The 15,333-nt window shown below is 38.9% G+C and overlaps 1 long non-coding RNA gene across 2 annotated transcripts; it reads right to left on the bottom strand.

The window, feature by feature from the left end:
* Nucleotides 1-2,970: 2,970 nt before the first annotated feature.
* On the bottom strand, nt 2,971-7,926 carry LOC122981515. 2 transcript variants are annotated; one of them, XR_006403258.1, is made up of 3 exons: nt 7,694-7,926; nt 5,508-5,679; nt 2,971-3,053 (listed from the first exon to the last, which is right to left on the bottom strand). It is a non-coding gene; the product is annotated as an uncharacterized LOC122981515 (long non-coding RNA). The 2 variants fall into 2 exon arrangements; XR_006403259.1 differs by lacking the exon at nt 5,508-5,679.
* Nucleotides 7,927-15,333: the final 7,407 nt, after the last annotated feature.

Genomic DNA, 15,333 nt, shown 5'->3' with positions numbered 1-15,333 from the left:
ATTAAACAGAATAGCTTAGAGGGAAAACCCAAACAAAACAAAACTAGGACAGTAACAACAAATAATTATAGCAAACTCTAGTTAGTCACACTGGAATCTGCCTTTATTTAACTCCAACCTATATCCAGCTTACACAATTTTGAAAAGGATATTAAATGGATGAATAACATGCAGCATGAAAAATGGTTTTAAAATCAGAGCGATATCCATATGACGGTGAAGTTTAGTCTCATTCTAGAGTCACAATTCTAAACACTAAAATGAATCTTTATGTATTAGAACTAAACTACAAAGATTCATAATCACTTCTCCTATTAACCTCCAGTTAACCTTGACAGTGAGGGTTAATCATTCATGAATTTTAATTAAGAATTTTCACTCAGTTATTCAAAAAGACAGCTGTGTTAATGTGAATGTCAACCATACAACACGTGAAGGGTAACAAGGTTGACACTTATGGGCTTGATGTTTTAGGCTAATATCGGGCCTTATTCTCTGTCCTTTCTCCATGTGATGTAGCATGAGAGCATCAGGCAGCCGTGTATTAAAGGATTACATGCTATAATTAAATTTAATTTAAAGCTCAAAAACTCAAAAGCATTGCTTTTTGAACTCTGGTGTGGGAGAAGTGACAGGTTATAATTAGAAATTGTTCAGACAACTTACTTGATGTGAGACTTCTGACTCTTAAAAATTGACTGAGGTGGCATGGTTAATAACTAAAGGGTGCGAAAACATCATCATTAATCATTAATATATTAATCACAAAGAACCTATTTGTTACGTGTGAATAAAACTTTCCAGTAACATTGTTAGGACTGAAATGGTTTCATATGAATTAAGCTTAACAAACAAAACACTGCTCAACCTCAAGTGAAACACTTTATTCATAGATATTACATCATATAGCCATGAACAATGTATGTTAATTTAACTGTAATCTCACATTTTGCACTATTTCTATATTTAAGTCTATGAAAAAAACTTGCATAACTTTGACAGCTACACTGGGCTGATAACCTCTGGACTGCTGAAGTATTTAACTAAATAATCTCCTTATCATCTGTTGCTGCAAGAAAAGTAAAGGAAAATTTTATTGTAGCTGGAATTTGCATCAACATCAACAGCAAAAGAAAAAAAAAACAAGTCTTAAAAAAGCAAACATCAGAACAAAGAAATCAATTCCATGGAATAAAGATTTGTTTTGTTCCAGAGCTTTGTTGGCCATGTACCTGATAAGGGACATCCAGTAAGGCCTTTGCTGCTGCAAGGTTTCCAAATAACTTGGCAGCCTTGGATGGTATGTATAGTAGCACAACACTGCCATCTTCTGGTAGAAGGAAGTGCATCATGAAGCTGCTGACAAAATCTTTTGTTGATAGTCCCTCCACATTGTAACCGATTTCAAATGGTGCTAGACATGATGGAAACTCTGAACACCAGAGGAAAACGGTCAGCCTTGGTTAGAGGGGGGGGGGGGGTTAGGAGGCTGGACTCATCCGAGACTTTTCCTTTTTTCACTGGAACGTAAGCTGTGTAGCCATATTGCCGTCATCAGTGTATATCTTGTTTTTTAATATACCTAAATTGATTCATTTGACTGAAGGTATCATAAATATGGAAAACGGAAGCATACAATGCCACCAAACTGCAGTTGTAAACCTTTGACCGCAGTCATCATCCCTGAAGTCTGTTCCTGCTCAAGAACACCGATTTCAAATGGTGCTAGATAGGATTTTATACTCTAAAACACCATCTGAAACCAGTTCCCTGGGGAGGATGCGTTTATGAAAATCCTCGGTCTGAAACTATGCCCCCATCTGCAGTAAAAAAAAAAATTCTTGTCATCCCTTTCGGAAAGTACCTTTTATTGTTGATTTGCATGTTAGTGTCACAGTTTACTGAGACTCAATAAACTGTGACATTATGAAAATAGGCAGTGAAATTAATTAACATGTGGAATGCATTTTCCCAACTTAATTATTCTTAATGCAATTATTAAAAGTGGCCAATCAGTAGGTACATTTGATTGTTTAAAGGAATATAATTAATACAGTTTTAATTTAGTGTTTGGCAGTTGCGTCTTTTGCTTTGTAATAATGGACAACTTTTAGAGGACGCAGGCTGTAGTCCTTATAGATCCATTATCTGCAAGAATCCTATTTAAATGAAAACAAAAAAAGACTGCCATGAGAAAAAAAAGGATGGTAATAGCATGTAGCCCTGGATAAAAAAAAAAAAGTTCTAATCCCAATAAAACAGGAAAATACTATGTGGCTACTTATTTTGTGTAAATATTTTTGCTCTGAATGAACTTAGAGAGGAAAATTAATTCCAACTCTTTGAAGTGCAGATCTGTTCATCTCATGCTCGTTTCACAGAGAAAAGTCTGATTTCTGACCTCTGCAGTTTGTTTGGATCGCTGCCTTCCAGTTAGGCGTGGTGTTGAAATTACATAAAAGAATGTTTGATAACCATCATTTCAACTTTTGCTTATTTAACTGGAAACAGTAAACATACCTGTTTTATCGTACACGCTGTGAAGAGAAATCTTTGCGCAAACTAAATTCGACTGAGTACAAAAACTGATACGTGCAACAAACGTAGCATATGTTAGCCTATAGATTGATAAGTTTGAGATATTTTCCAAGGCCCATGTGTTAGTTATTACGCTCTTAAAACCTGGAGTTATAGCTCTTTCCAAAGTGGGAGAGACAGACAGAGAAATGACCAGAAACTTAGAAATTTGCAGATGCAGACTCTTTGCTGGCACGGAGAGCAAAGAGAAGAACCACTGAGTCATGGCCAGCAACTCTAAGAATGACACATCTCATCTCTTTGCATTAGAAGTGCATCAAGTGGCCAAAACTCGGACACAGCAGCAGACTGGCACCAGAGATGAACCCCGACAAAAACTGTCGATGAATCATACTGTGGAAAAATAGATCTCCGCAGCTCCCTGTAGACTTCTTTGCAATGCACAATAGGATACTGTGTCCTCTCCTGGGTCTGCCTCAGGCATCCAGTCCTGCTCCCGGTCCAAATGGGTTTGACTGTGGTGCAAGATAGAAAAAACAGGTCCTGGAATAGGTGAGGATACATTACTATGAACCCATGTTGTCCATCCTTATGCGGCATGCAGTACAGTGCTTTCTGTCACTATTACCGTGTCTGTTTTCTGTTGAAATGAAAGCAGAATACTGAGACAATTAATATGGAAAAACTCACTGGATTCTATTTGTAGGTCTTGCATTAAAAGGCTGCCATTATCCTGCTTTGTCAGTGTCTCAGACGTTGTTGTCCTGTTGATGCGAAAAGGTGACGTAGCAACTAATCCAAAACCTTCATGTGTATTTCGGGGACAATTTCCCTGTCTGTCACTCCCTAATCCTCTTCACTGCTAGTTTAGTTTCTTGGCTTCAACAGCAGCTGTACTGTTTGCGTATATTTTGATAATGAAATGTAGTCTTAAAACGGTGGCCATTATTGTTGCACAGACGTGGACTTCGACCGGCAACAAAAGCTTAAAATATTCACTTGCAGTATTTACATGAATACCGTGTCAGCTTCGAGAGTAACTCAGGCAGACAGTGTAGTCTGAAGGCCACAACACAGCTTTCATCTGTCTTTTCCTTGTTTTGCTATTCTGACTCCTCCCATGTAACACTGCTATGAGAATACTATGTGAACTCTGTATCTACCTCTCTTTTGCTCTCCTGCTCTTCTTACTATGAGCTCTTTTTGCTGTCTATTGTGTGCAGTGGCTGCTTTCGGCATCGGAGCACTTTTTTCTGCCCAGTCACCTGACCATCTATTGCTTGTTAAAGGCGCATCAGCCCCTTTAAAAACCAAAACAAAAGTGAATTACGCAACTACTGGTTTATTTTAAAGCCTTTCTCTTTCAAACTGTTTGCATTGTCTGACAACAAATTGCAGACAGGGCACAGATGCTACAAAAAAAAAAAAAAAAACGTTCAGGGAAAGTCACCAACATTAACAATGATTCACTCTAAAACAAATTAAATGATTAAATCTTTCTGATTTAAGAGAACGCTAATATAATATATCCCTTTGGTTTACAAAAAGAGATCAATTCCTCCCACTATGCATCAGGCAACGCAGACTATTAGCGGCTAAATTGTGTCACAGGGAGAGCCACTGGGTTGGGTCACATTAGAGCAGGTGACGTAAAATGAACCCTGAATGCTTGTATGTGTGTGACATTGTGTGTGCGTGTGTGTAACAGTGGGGGGGGGGGAGGGAGGGTGGGGTTGTGTGCATGTGTGCACGTGTAAACAGGGTAGGTGCTTAATCCTCTTACAGATTAGAGGTCCTAATTTATCAGGAGTGAGAGGGGCAAACTCATCGAGGTAATGTGTTTTTAAACCACCTCTAAACATTTATGCAATCATGGAAAAATACTGAATATCTTGACTCAAAATTCTCAGTATATTGTTTACATTATATATAATCGTATAATATGTAACTATATATATAAACAATATGCTGGGATAGACTGTATGTAAATATATATATGGGTGCCTCCATAACTTTCCTGTCTTTCAACAGTTGAAGTTATTATTAATATATTTTCATCAATTCAATGGAATTACAAAAGAGTCACATGATACTAGAGTAGACCAATCAAAGCTATTGCGTAGACTTTGTAAAAAATGTCTTAATAGGAGCGATTGTATTTGGATAGTGTAATAAGTTGGATCTCCTTCTACATTGCGCCACCATCTAAACAACAAATTGCGAAACGTTTGGGGACACGAGAGCCTCAACAGGCTCAGATGAGCCCGATATTTTGTTTGTTCTATCTACTGCACGATGGGTGAAAATAGATGGGAAGGCCACAGACGGAAGAGCTGATTTACACTTTGTCACACTCTTCTGGCTCCCACTCTGCCTGTTGGGAAATATCAGATGTCTTGCTCAAAGCAGAAGTGACTTTATGAGTTGAATAAGTAGAGATAAAAAAGAATACATAAAGATTTGAAATGCGTCTGACGGGGTGTCTTCATAAAAGCAAATCAAGTTTCAAGAAAAACAGATTAAACCTGGCTGGTATCCCTATTTGATTAGCCTTAATTTAGTGACAAAAACACTAAAGCAACAACAAGCTATCTCACTATTTCACTCTCCTACGCACTTCTGCATATATCTTTAAGAACTGTTTACGAAAGTACGCACGTACCTCTGCAAAGAGAAAAAATCAAGGCCGTCATTACTGACAGTTACAAGAGGTTGCTTCTGGGAGTCAGCACAGTAGCTTACAGTAGAGCGTTTTTATGTCCCCTTTGCAGCATGTTAGGTGTCTAGCTGCTAATGATACCTGCAAATGAATGCTGCCTTACACTTGTCTATTAATACATCATCATCTAGCGAGGCCAGCAGTGCTCCGAGTTTAATTTTAGCACTGTCATCTCTCGGCTCTGTGCCACCTCCTATTCTATAATCTCTGTGTAGGAGGGATCTGTTTTAAAAGGCAGTGGGTCGCTCACCGTTTTTTTTTTTTCTGAAGGTTTATGTGGGCTACAGGTGATGCTGGCCCCCCTGCTGTAAACACATCCATCAGTAGATTCACATAGCCTCTCCTCTGGAGTCTTTTAACAGAGCCTGTTTGCTGCATCTCGTTTTGGCCTGGCAACATCTGCTGAATTGCATTTGCTCCAGCTGAAAAAGCAGAGATTTTTTTTTTTTTTTAGTACTCAGTAACGGCATCATTGTGAAATTTATCAGAGAAATTGAATAAAACTAGGTGAATGCTAGCGCTTCGTATTTAGCCCGCTTGTACTGGGCTCCTCTGTTTGTTTGACTTGAGAGGCAGTGCCCCTCCCCGAAAGAATAGCAAAATAACTATTGAGGTCACGTTTCCTTGTCTGAAAGTGGGTCATTTGTTGTACCGGTCAGCTTCGGAAGACGTGGTAAACATTACGACTGCAAAGGACATGATATTCACAGTCAGTAAAAACATTTGATGAGCTTTGGCAGCCCTAACCGTCTGACATAAAGTATATTATTGGTGTATATTTGCATAATACTGCAAATAAACACGAGGGATGTTCTGCTGTAAGGCCAGCCCTGACACTCTTTCTATGATCAGGTTGTGCTTCCTCCTGTGACCTTTACCTGTTTGTTTCGAAACGACTACAATCACATTCCCTTGGGAGTCAAGTTTCTATTCAGTACACATAATTAAAGTTCTAAAGCTCCCCTTCCCTCCCCTCCCTCTCTCTCTGTCTCTCTCTCTTTCCATTTCCTTGCCAGTAGTTTAGCAACTCGTGAGGCCTTCTGCTGATTCACCCATTGACCAAACAAATCCACCTGACAGGAAGGAGTTCGGTCCTGCCTGTGCGGCTCATTTTCACCTCACGAGCTCTGAGAGGTGAGGACGCACTTCATCTCCTGTCCCTCTGACAGGTGAGCAACAGGAGGCACCACACCCTCTTTTACTTGAGTCATTGGGAACGTACGAGAGGCCTGTGGTCTCAGTGTCAACAACAACGGTGTCATCGCATGAGGTGCGTCAGTAAGCTGTTGTTCTCTGGCAGGTGTGCATTACAAGCTCTATCACAGGGAGACAAATGTGTTAAATGGCTCTCTAATGGCCCAGTTTTAAGAAATACAAAACAACAACTCCGACTAAACACATTATTTTTGTTTATGGCATCAATACTTAATGGATCGAGATAAAATTTGTTTCAATAAGACCAAAAGTAAAAACCTGTGAGTGTTCAGGGGAGATGGGGGACACCTGTATGTCAACATCCCTTTACAGCAGATGATACAGCCCAAGAATTATACTCACTAGCACCCCCTGTGTTTGGGAAATGTAGCTTGTTTTCATCATATCAAGTGCGCACTAAGAAGCCAGATTACTATTAAGGACATCCTGGGATCTCTGTGACGCAGCAAATGTTGTTTGACACCTGAAACACAACACAAGCTGCGTCACCATTGTGTTACTCGCTTAAAGCTGAAGTTTTTAATTCCTTAGAAATTACGCAAACAATAGAGCAGCCATATATGTCTAGCGTGGGCATGTTTAAAAGTTCGTTTATCTGTTTTATATAAAAAAGTGACAGTTCATTCTCATAACTTCTGAAAAAAGACCAGGGGGCCACGAGGTGTTAAATGATCGTGCCAATATGAACTGCGTAACATCGTCCTCTCCCACAACAGGATTACGCACTAGTCAGGTCTTGCGCAGCATCCTATTCGATTCACACGCCATCCCCGCCGATTCCACGCTTTGTTTACATCTCCGTTTTATCATTAAAAAAGGACACAAGTCAAGTTTCCGACCGAGCACAACTACGCTTTCATGCCGTCGCAGCATGTTTCCACCATCGCAGCGGAAATTCCCACTGGATTGTGGCTTGTCGGTGCTTCTCGCTGACGCAGTTTAATTTACCTGTTGTCATGTCGATGATGAAACACTCGTGATTTTAAAAAGTGTTTATGACCCTTTTCCTCAACGAGCCCCCCCTTGATTATTTGACTGCGTATACAGCGCTTTTATTTTCATTCTTTCTTATGTTTTTACACTTTTACAACATCGCCTCTTTGCTTTTAGTATTACCTTTTCACCCAGCACTGGAGTGGTTATGAATTACATAGTGGTATTCTCTACGTAACATACGCAGCAAAATGTCACTCTCGACCCATAATAACATAAATAACTTACGTGTTTATCCCAAGCCTGTTTTCCTCCAGTGCAGCAGGAGTCTCATCTGTTCTCCGGCCGGTGCCGCTCAGACATGGTTCTCTGTGAATGGTCAGTCCTCCAGATTCCCCTTTCAGTCCTATTGTTGCTATTATAAATCTCGGTGCGCACGTTTATCACAGTGTATCCCCCTAACGATTTTCCATAGCGCAAGACGGGAACCCCGCCCCTGACACTCCCCCGGCTGCTGGTTGGCCGAGCGGCTGGAGAGTCTTCCCTCATAGTCAGAATCACATGTGGTTGACGCATGTTTACAAACATCGGTGAAATCACATGGTAATGGGCGCCGTTTTACCGTAAACTACCTCCCTTTGACGCAGCTTCCAGATGTCGTGCCGAGAGCTCATTATTCTTTTTTTTTTAATAATGAAAAAAATTAAATAAACATTTCTGTTTACAAGGGCACAAACAATGTATAGCACAGCATGTCAATGACCATCCATATAGGACACATAATACTATATGGAACTGCAGACTCACTGTGTAGGGTCCCAACACGGTTGGGGGGGGGGGGAGGGGTTCATGATAAAGATATGGTCTGAAGATAAATCTCAGCTGTCGCCTGATCATCATCATCCATAATTTTAGCTTTTTTTTTTCTTGTGAAATTCTGGATAATTTGGCCTCTGCTGGTCTTTACAAATCCTTCAAATAAGACAAATCCGAGAGGGGAAAATCCCTCTTGGATTTGTCTGGACGCTCACCTTTTTAAATGGGTCACAAGCCAAATTGGTTGAGAACAGCTGTCCTTTCTAACAATTAATTGTGAGATTTTATTGAATATAGGTTATAATAATTAAAGACATTTTTCCTACAAATACAAAAATCTGTTTTTGATACTTTAATACCGACCTCCTGTCATAATTGGGTGTCATAATATCCACGTTATATCCTGAGATAGGGACTTTTATGGCTTATTTGTCTTATTTGTCTTATATAATAAGTCAAAATGATTACTTATCTGTTGTAAGGGTACGTGTCAAATGTTGTGAGATCCAGCAATTTGTGGGGTGACAAGACAAAAAATAATGTAATACTGTTTTTCTTACAATAGATGGCGGTGTAACACTCTAAATAGGTTAGTGGCGGCTTTATGCTTTTTAAATGTACTTCGGGGTCACCATATTCCCGATATTGGATAGGCTATAATGTGTCTGAAGTGACATAGACGTCGCAATATAGATGTTATGACTTAGTGGAGTGGGTCCCAACCTGGAGGTCAGCACAACGATAGGCCAAAGGGTCCAAAGATAAATCTCAGCTAATGCTTGATGATTATAAGAAGGAAGGAAATGCAGAAAAACAAAAGGTTAGGAACATCTGTCCTTTATAGCAATAAATTGTGGGATTTTATCAGATACCAGTCACAAATAATGAAACAGGAATTTTGCTACAAAAAGTCATTTTTAATACTATAATACTGTCCTGCCCTAGCCTGTGGTAATCTTTGGTAGTCATAATATCCACATTAAATTAGTTATATAAGATAGGGTCTTTTATGGCCTTATTTGTCTAGTATCTTTATTAAGTCAAAATGAGTCAAAACTATTTTTGTGTAAGGGTCCATGTCCGTGTGATCCAGCAATTTATGAGGTGACAAGACAAAAAAAAAAAATATTGCAATGCTGTTTTTCTTACAATAGATGGCAATGTAACACTCTAAATAAGTTAATGGTGGCTTAATGCTTTTCAAATGGGTGGAAGAAGTATTCAGATCCTTTACTTTCTTACCAATACAGCAATATAAAAATACCCCATTACAAGTAAAAGTCCTGCATGAAAAATCCTACTGAAGTAAAGTATCAGCAGCAAAATGTAGTTAAAGTATTGAAGTAAAAGTAGTGGTTTGGTCCCTCTGACTGATATATTATTATATATGACATCATTAGATTATTAATAGTGTGTAAGTGTCATGTCACTGTTGTAGCTGCTGGATGTGGGGCTAGTTTGAACTACTTTATATACAATTAGCTACTTTAGTCCAGTGGTACCCAACCTTGGAGCCAGACCCCTAACGGTTCGCCAGATAAATCTGAGGGGTCGTGAGATGATTAATGGGAAAGGAAAGAAGAAAAAACAAAGTTCTGATACACAATGTTGTGTAGGTTTTTGAAAATTTTCTCTAATCTTTTGGTGAAATATTGGCCCATTTGAACATTTATTGAAATGAAACCATGTGAGAAGTTTAGAGGGAAAAATCACTATTTGGTGGAACTGTTAACAACTCATGGACATCTCAAATGTGACCCTGACTACGCACTGCTTTCTGTAAGACGTCTAAAACTAAAAAGTCATCTGAAAAGTAACTTAAGCTGTCAAATAAATGTAGTACTGTAGTACAGTACTTGAGTAAATGTACTTAATTACTTTCCACCACTGGGTATGATCACACTATATGGGTATGCTATATCCCCTCATAATACCTCATAATGTAGATTCTATATGATTTTTGCAGACTCAATGGTGAATCGTAAGTGACTTAAAAATACTGCCTTTTCCCTTTACAAGACCAAAACCACGACCAACCAGCTGTTTGATTAGAAGGCACAAACTGTCCTGCACAGGGCCCTCACCATATGCTGCCTGAAGTCAAAAAACCACTCAAAAACACTTCTGAGAATAAACAGACACCAATATAAGAAATAGGCTACTAAAAGTAGGCCTAATGGGCTGCATTATACTTTTAATACTCTGTTCTAAAACAATGTATGTTCTAATTTTGACTCTGATATTGGTCATAAAAGCCATAAAACCAGTATTACGTCATATGTACAAGCCCATTTACCTCACTGAGTGTTATTTACGGTAACTGATGTGACTCACGAACGCTCACGAATCCACTTCTCTGTTCCTTACGGTAATTGGTAACTTACGTCATGTAATCACGCTTTGGCAGAGTATCACCTGTCTGAGACCATGCAAAGTGAAAACAGAGTGTCCCCGACATAGTCAAACTTTCATCAAGTAAGTAATTGATCCGGTGCCTCGTGGATTGTGTAGTTAATAAAGCTTTAGATCAGGAAGTATTTTGGTTTGGTTGAAATAAACCGAACACTGAAATATTCACCTTTTCTGTAGGCACCAAGCCAACATCTGTTTTAAAAGTCGCCTAGCAACAGTGTTCATGCGACATAAAGCACTTTAAAGTAATAAAGCTAATTACTGTATGCTCGACTTAATGTTAAAAACAGAACAGCCATTGGGTTCAGTTTAAATGCAGTGTTCAGCACGGTCTCTCGGGGTCAAATCGGGAATATATCAGTCCCTGTTTTTTTGATAATAGTCCCTGTTGTTATTCAACACCCTAAGGTGGAAATACGGTATTTACTGTTGCTCCTTATCAGATTCTCTACAAATTGCCTTTCACTCAGTCAAACTAAGGTTAGGTGTTAATTAATTTCTTCTCACATCAGGTGGTGGAAAGTAACATTACTTATAGCTATTTAAACACTGTTTAAGGTGCTTGAAATATTTCTATTTTTATGCTACATTTTTCTTCTACTGCACTATTTTTCAGGGAGGAAACTATTGTTTTGTTTTGTTTTTTAACTTTACTTGCGCTACAGTATTTGACAGCTGTGGGCTACTTGTTCTTATGCAGAGTAAGGTTTTACATACAAAATATATGACCATCTTAGTGGCCAAAATGAGCTCCACCTCAACCAGCTACAACACTAACACTAATGTATCAGTAATATTAAATTAATTAATATAGAGTCCTACCTGAAACTGGCCATTCTGTATAATGAGTGCTTTTACTTAAGACTTTAATACATTTGCTGCCAATACTGTACTTTTACTTGGGTAACATTTTGAATGCAGGACATATACTTGTAATAGAGTATTTTACACAGTAGTATTACCACCAATGGCCGGCTTAGGTGAAAGATCTGAATACCTCTTTGACTATTGCATAGCTAATTTTGGGAAGTTTGGGATTGAATGAGAGATGCACCTGATTATTTCCATGTCTTGTTAAGTTTGGGTTGGCTGTAGCTCAGGTGGTGGGTAGGTCATTAATCATAGGGTTGGTGGTATTTGCTTCTGTCCACATCTCAAAGTGTACTTTAGCAAGGCACTGAACCTGCAATGTATGTGTGTGTGTATGTGTAGAAAAAAATATATGTGAGGCAAATTAATAGAGTGGTACTTGCACAAGAAATATAAACAAGTGAGAGATGTGACAAAGGAGATATATGATGTTGGTACAGTATAAAGCTTTGACATCTTACATGTTGTGATATTTGTTGTTGTAGGAATCTTCAACATCAGACTGATTTGACCTTGTTCGGAGTCATTGCTTAGCTGTTATCAGCAAACACCATGCTGACCTTTGCACCCGCTCAGCTTTACAGCAAGCTGTACAGCAGCTGTATAGACACTGTTGGCCTCCAGCGCAGTGGACACACAATGGGTTTGGTAAGTGAACCGTTACAGTATAGGCTGTCAGATGGTAACAACAAGGGTTGAAAAAGGTCACATCAGCTAGAATGACAGCAATGGGTAATTTGCTATGGCTACATCAACTGCCCACACACACGCAGGGAGAGTCAGGCTTTTCACACAAACATACTTGCTCTCTAGTGTATCCAAACCCAGAGTGACAGGTGACCTTGTGACCATGTGTTGTGTGACCGAATCTTTGTGGCCATCAGGAGCTCATAGTTCATTGCCTCGTTGTCCCAAAACACTTGCTGGCGTTAGCACTGGACCATTACTGACATTAACAGAAAAAACAAAAATCTTTCCCATCACAGAGACACTTTTTTTTTTTCCTTTTAATACAAATACCCTCCAAACATTACCTTGAAAATGCTGGAAAGATGCTTTATGAGAGTAGTCCCAGATAGTATATTAAACTAAATAATTAATGTAAGGCATCATATGAGTCAACCAGTCAGCAGGATGCTTAGTATTCATAGTCTTTCTTTTTCACCTTAATTAAAAGTAAAAACACACGTTGGCTTTGATGAATAATATTTGCTCTCAGGATTCATAAATAAAATTATAATTGAATATTTTTGTGGAAATAAAACTACACAATAAGAAGGTTATGACCAAAAATAAAACTATTTAGTGACTTATATTTAATAATTACTAGTAACATGCATAACATGGGTTTACAGTTTGATTAAAATCACCTCACAATCGTTTCTTCACTTAGTGTGTTTGTAAAGACATAAATATATCAGTAGCAGCTTAAGCACGGCTTTGAGCACAAATCATTTTCTAATTGCTTAGGGAAGTTATTAGTATTTAATTATTATTTGAACCTTTGCTGCATGTATTCATTATACTACCTTCATTACTTTTCTAATCTAGGAGCAAATACTAGCAGAGCCTCATAACCATAATCCTCTCTATCTTGCAAAGAATATGTACATATACACTTAAGCTGACATGACAGTACCTGCAGTGTGTTTCAAGTCAAGTCATACTTCAATAATTTTATGGCAGACAAAGTTGAGTTTGTCCTCACAGTCCCAACTGTTCCAGTGCTGTCCCTCCAGTGAGAGGACCCCACACTGGTGATTCCTGGTGGGGCAATCCGGCGTCTCCCCACGGCTCCAGGCCTGGTACTCTACATCATTTCCGTCCATCCACAGCCAGCTGCCAGCCAGGTAGCGCAGGCCGGTCCACACATGGTCTGTCTGGGCTTCCCTGCTAATCTGCAGGGTTTGAACCAGAACAGATTCAGAGAGCAGGCTGACCAGGTTAGAGCTCTGCTGGCGACATTGCTCCATCGCTTCCTCCCATGTCTTCTGTTCCTTCACCAAAACCAGGCTGCTCTCAAAACAGTAGAAGCAAAATTTGTTCTCACACTGCTTTGCCCTCCAGCCATTTTTGCTAAGTACCACACATTTGTTGTCTTCACTCATGTTGTGCATTGATGACCAGTTGAAGAAGGATGCATTTTCCCCTCCTGACCACTTCCAAGTATTGCCATCTTTGTAGAGACCAATCCAAGCATCCACAAGCTTTTGGTCTTCTGCGTTTGTGAAGAGCCCTTTGTCTTCCTCCTGGTTGTGGATAGAAGCCAGATCAGTGTATTGCTCTCTGCAGTATTGTCTGGCCTCCGGCCAAGTCTTTTTTATGGGGACATAAATATTCCACCCAAAAAAACAGAGGGCCACCTTGAAGAGATCAGTGAGAATAAGAAACCTAAGAGCACTTTTCTTCATGTTGAGTTGATGAGGCTCACTTCTGTGAAATTATCCCATTCTGTCAAGGCTCTTTAAGACACAAGGCGAAACAAGTCACCCAATCACAGTGCATCCCAGGCTGTTATGAAAATACGCTGGAAGGCATACACAGGCTTAGTGATACAAATTGCGGGCATTCAAATGTTCACAAATAAGGGAAGTTTCCACTGAAGATAGCCTTGAATTTGTTGGCAAAATTTCATGCTATACTCAACATCTCTCCTATTCATTTACCACCAAATAATGGTCAAGACACCAGATAATAACTCTAAAATTGTGGACTTTTTTGCCATTCTGCATGTAAAATTGTTGCATCATTTATTTAATCAGGATTTTTTTATTTGGATATTCTGTACAGTACATACAGTGATGTATACATCCAGTTTACTGGATTGTAAGTGCTGCTGATACTGGCCTGGATCTGGTATTGATCAGATATGACCGATCTGCATCTGAAATACTTTTTAACAGTGGTCATAAAGTTGCAACAATACAATTCTAAAAACTTCAAATACAGTATAATTACATTTTGTGCAAGCTACAACATTGAACTCTTAGATTGTGTGTGTTTTGTTGGGTTTGTCTGCTGTACATGAAACCCTGGAGTCACCATTACTCCACTGACTTCACTGAAGCGCTTCGCTAATGGTATGTTTTGAATACCAGATTTGCTTTTCACAATGAAAATTTAAATGACATGCTTTGTTTCTGCAGGCTATTTTCTGCTCTGCCTTAGTCAAAATATTGATTTGCATCTCAGTAGATGGCCATGACTGAAAACCTTGCATAATTACACCATGTAATCAAAGGAGAAAGAGTTTTCTTGTACCTGTATAAATTCTATTATTCTTTCTAATATTCTTTGACATTTACTTCATATAACATTATTAATTCATGTTCAATATAGAAAGTGAAAATCAAGTCCAAGTGACTATTTTAAAACACGCTTGTTTAATTTGTCATCACCTTGGGTGGAGATTATATCAAGAACCGTTTGCTTGCAATAAATCACATTTTGGTTAATTAGATTTGCATGGATCCAGAGACTTCTGCTTATCATGATGTCCACTGTGTTAGCAGTGTTGAACAGCTTAAAGCAGCCTGGAACATCCTGTGTTTTACTGTTGCTCTTTTGTTTAAGATAACAGGTATACAGTACTTCACAACACAGGTGATGGCTGTATATTTAGATGGCAGACAACATATTGTAAATTGTTAGGTTAACTTGAGGAGATCATAGATCTTGGATATGCAGTACAAGTGCATATGTTAACAATCCTTTGCTGTGCTATCTAGAATTTAAAGCTTGTTTATGTTGCACACACTAGAATTTCCATACAAACTGTTAATCTGCCAGTCAATTCATCATTTCCTTCAGAGAAATGTGTTTGTGAATGT

Source organism: Thunnus albacares, chromosome 4 (assembly GCF_914725855.1).
Source record: "Thunnus albacares chromosome 4, fThuAlb1.1, whole genome shotgun sequence".
Lineage (NCBI taxonomy): Eukaryota > Metazoa > Chordata > Actinopteri > Scombriformes > Scombridae > Thunnus > Thunnus albacares.
This window is presented reverse-complemented; position numbering and strand designations above follow the sequence as displayed.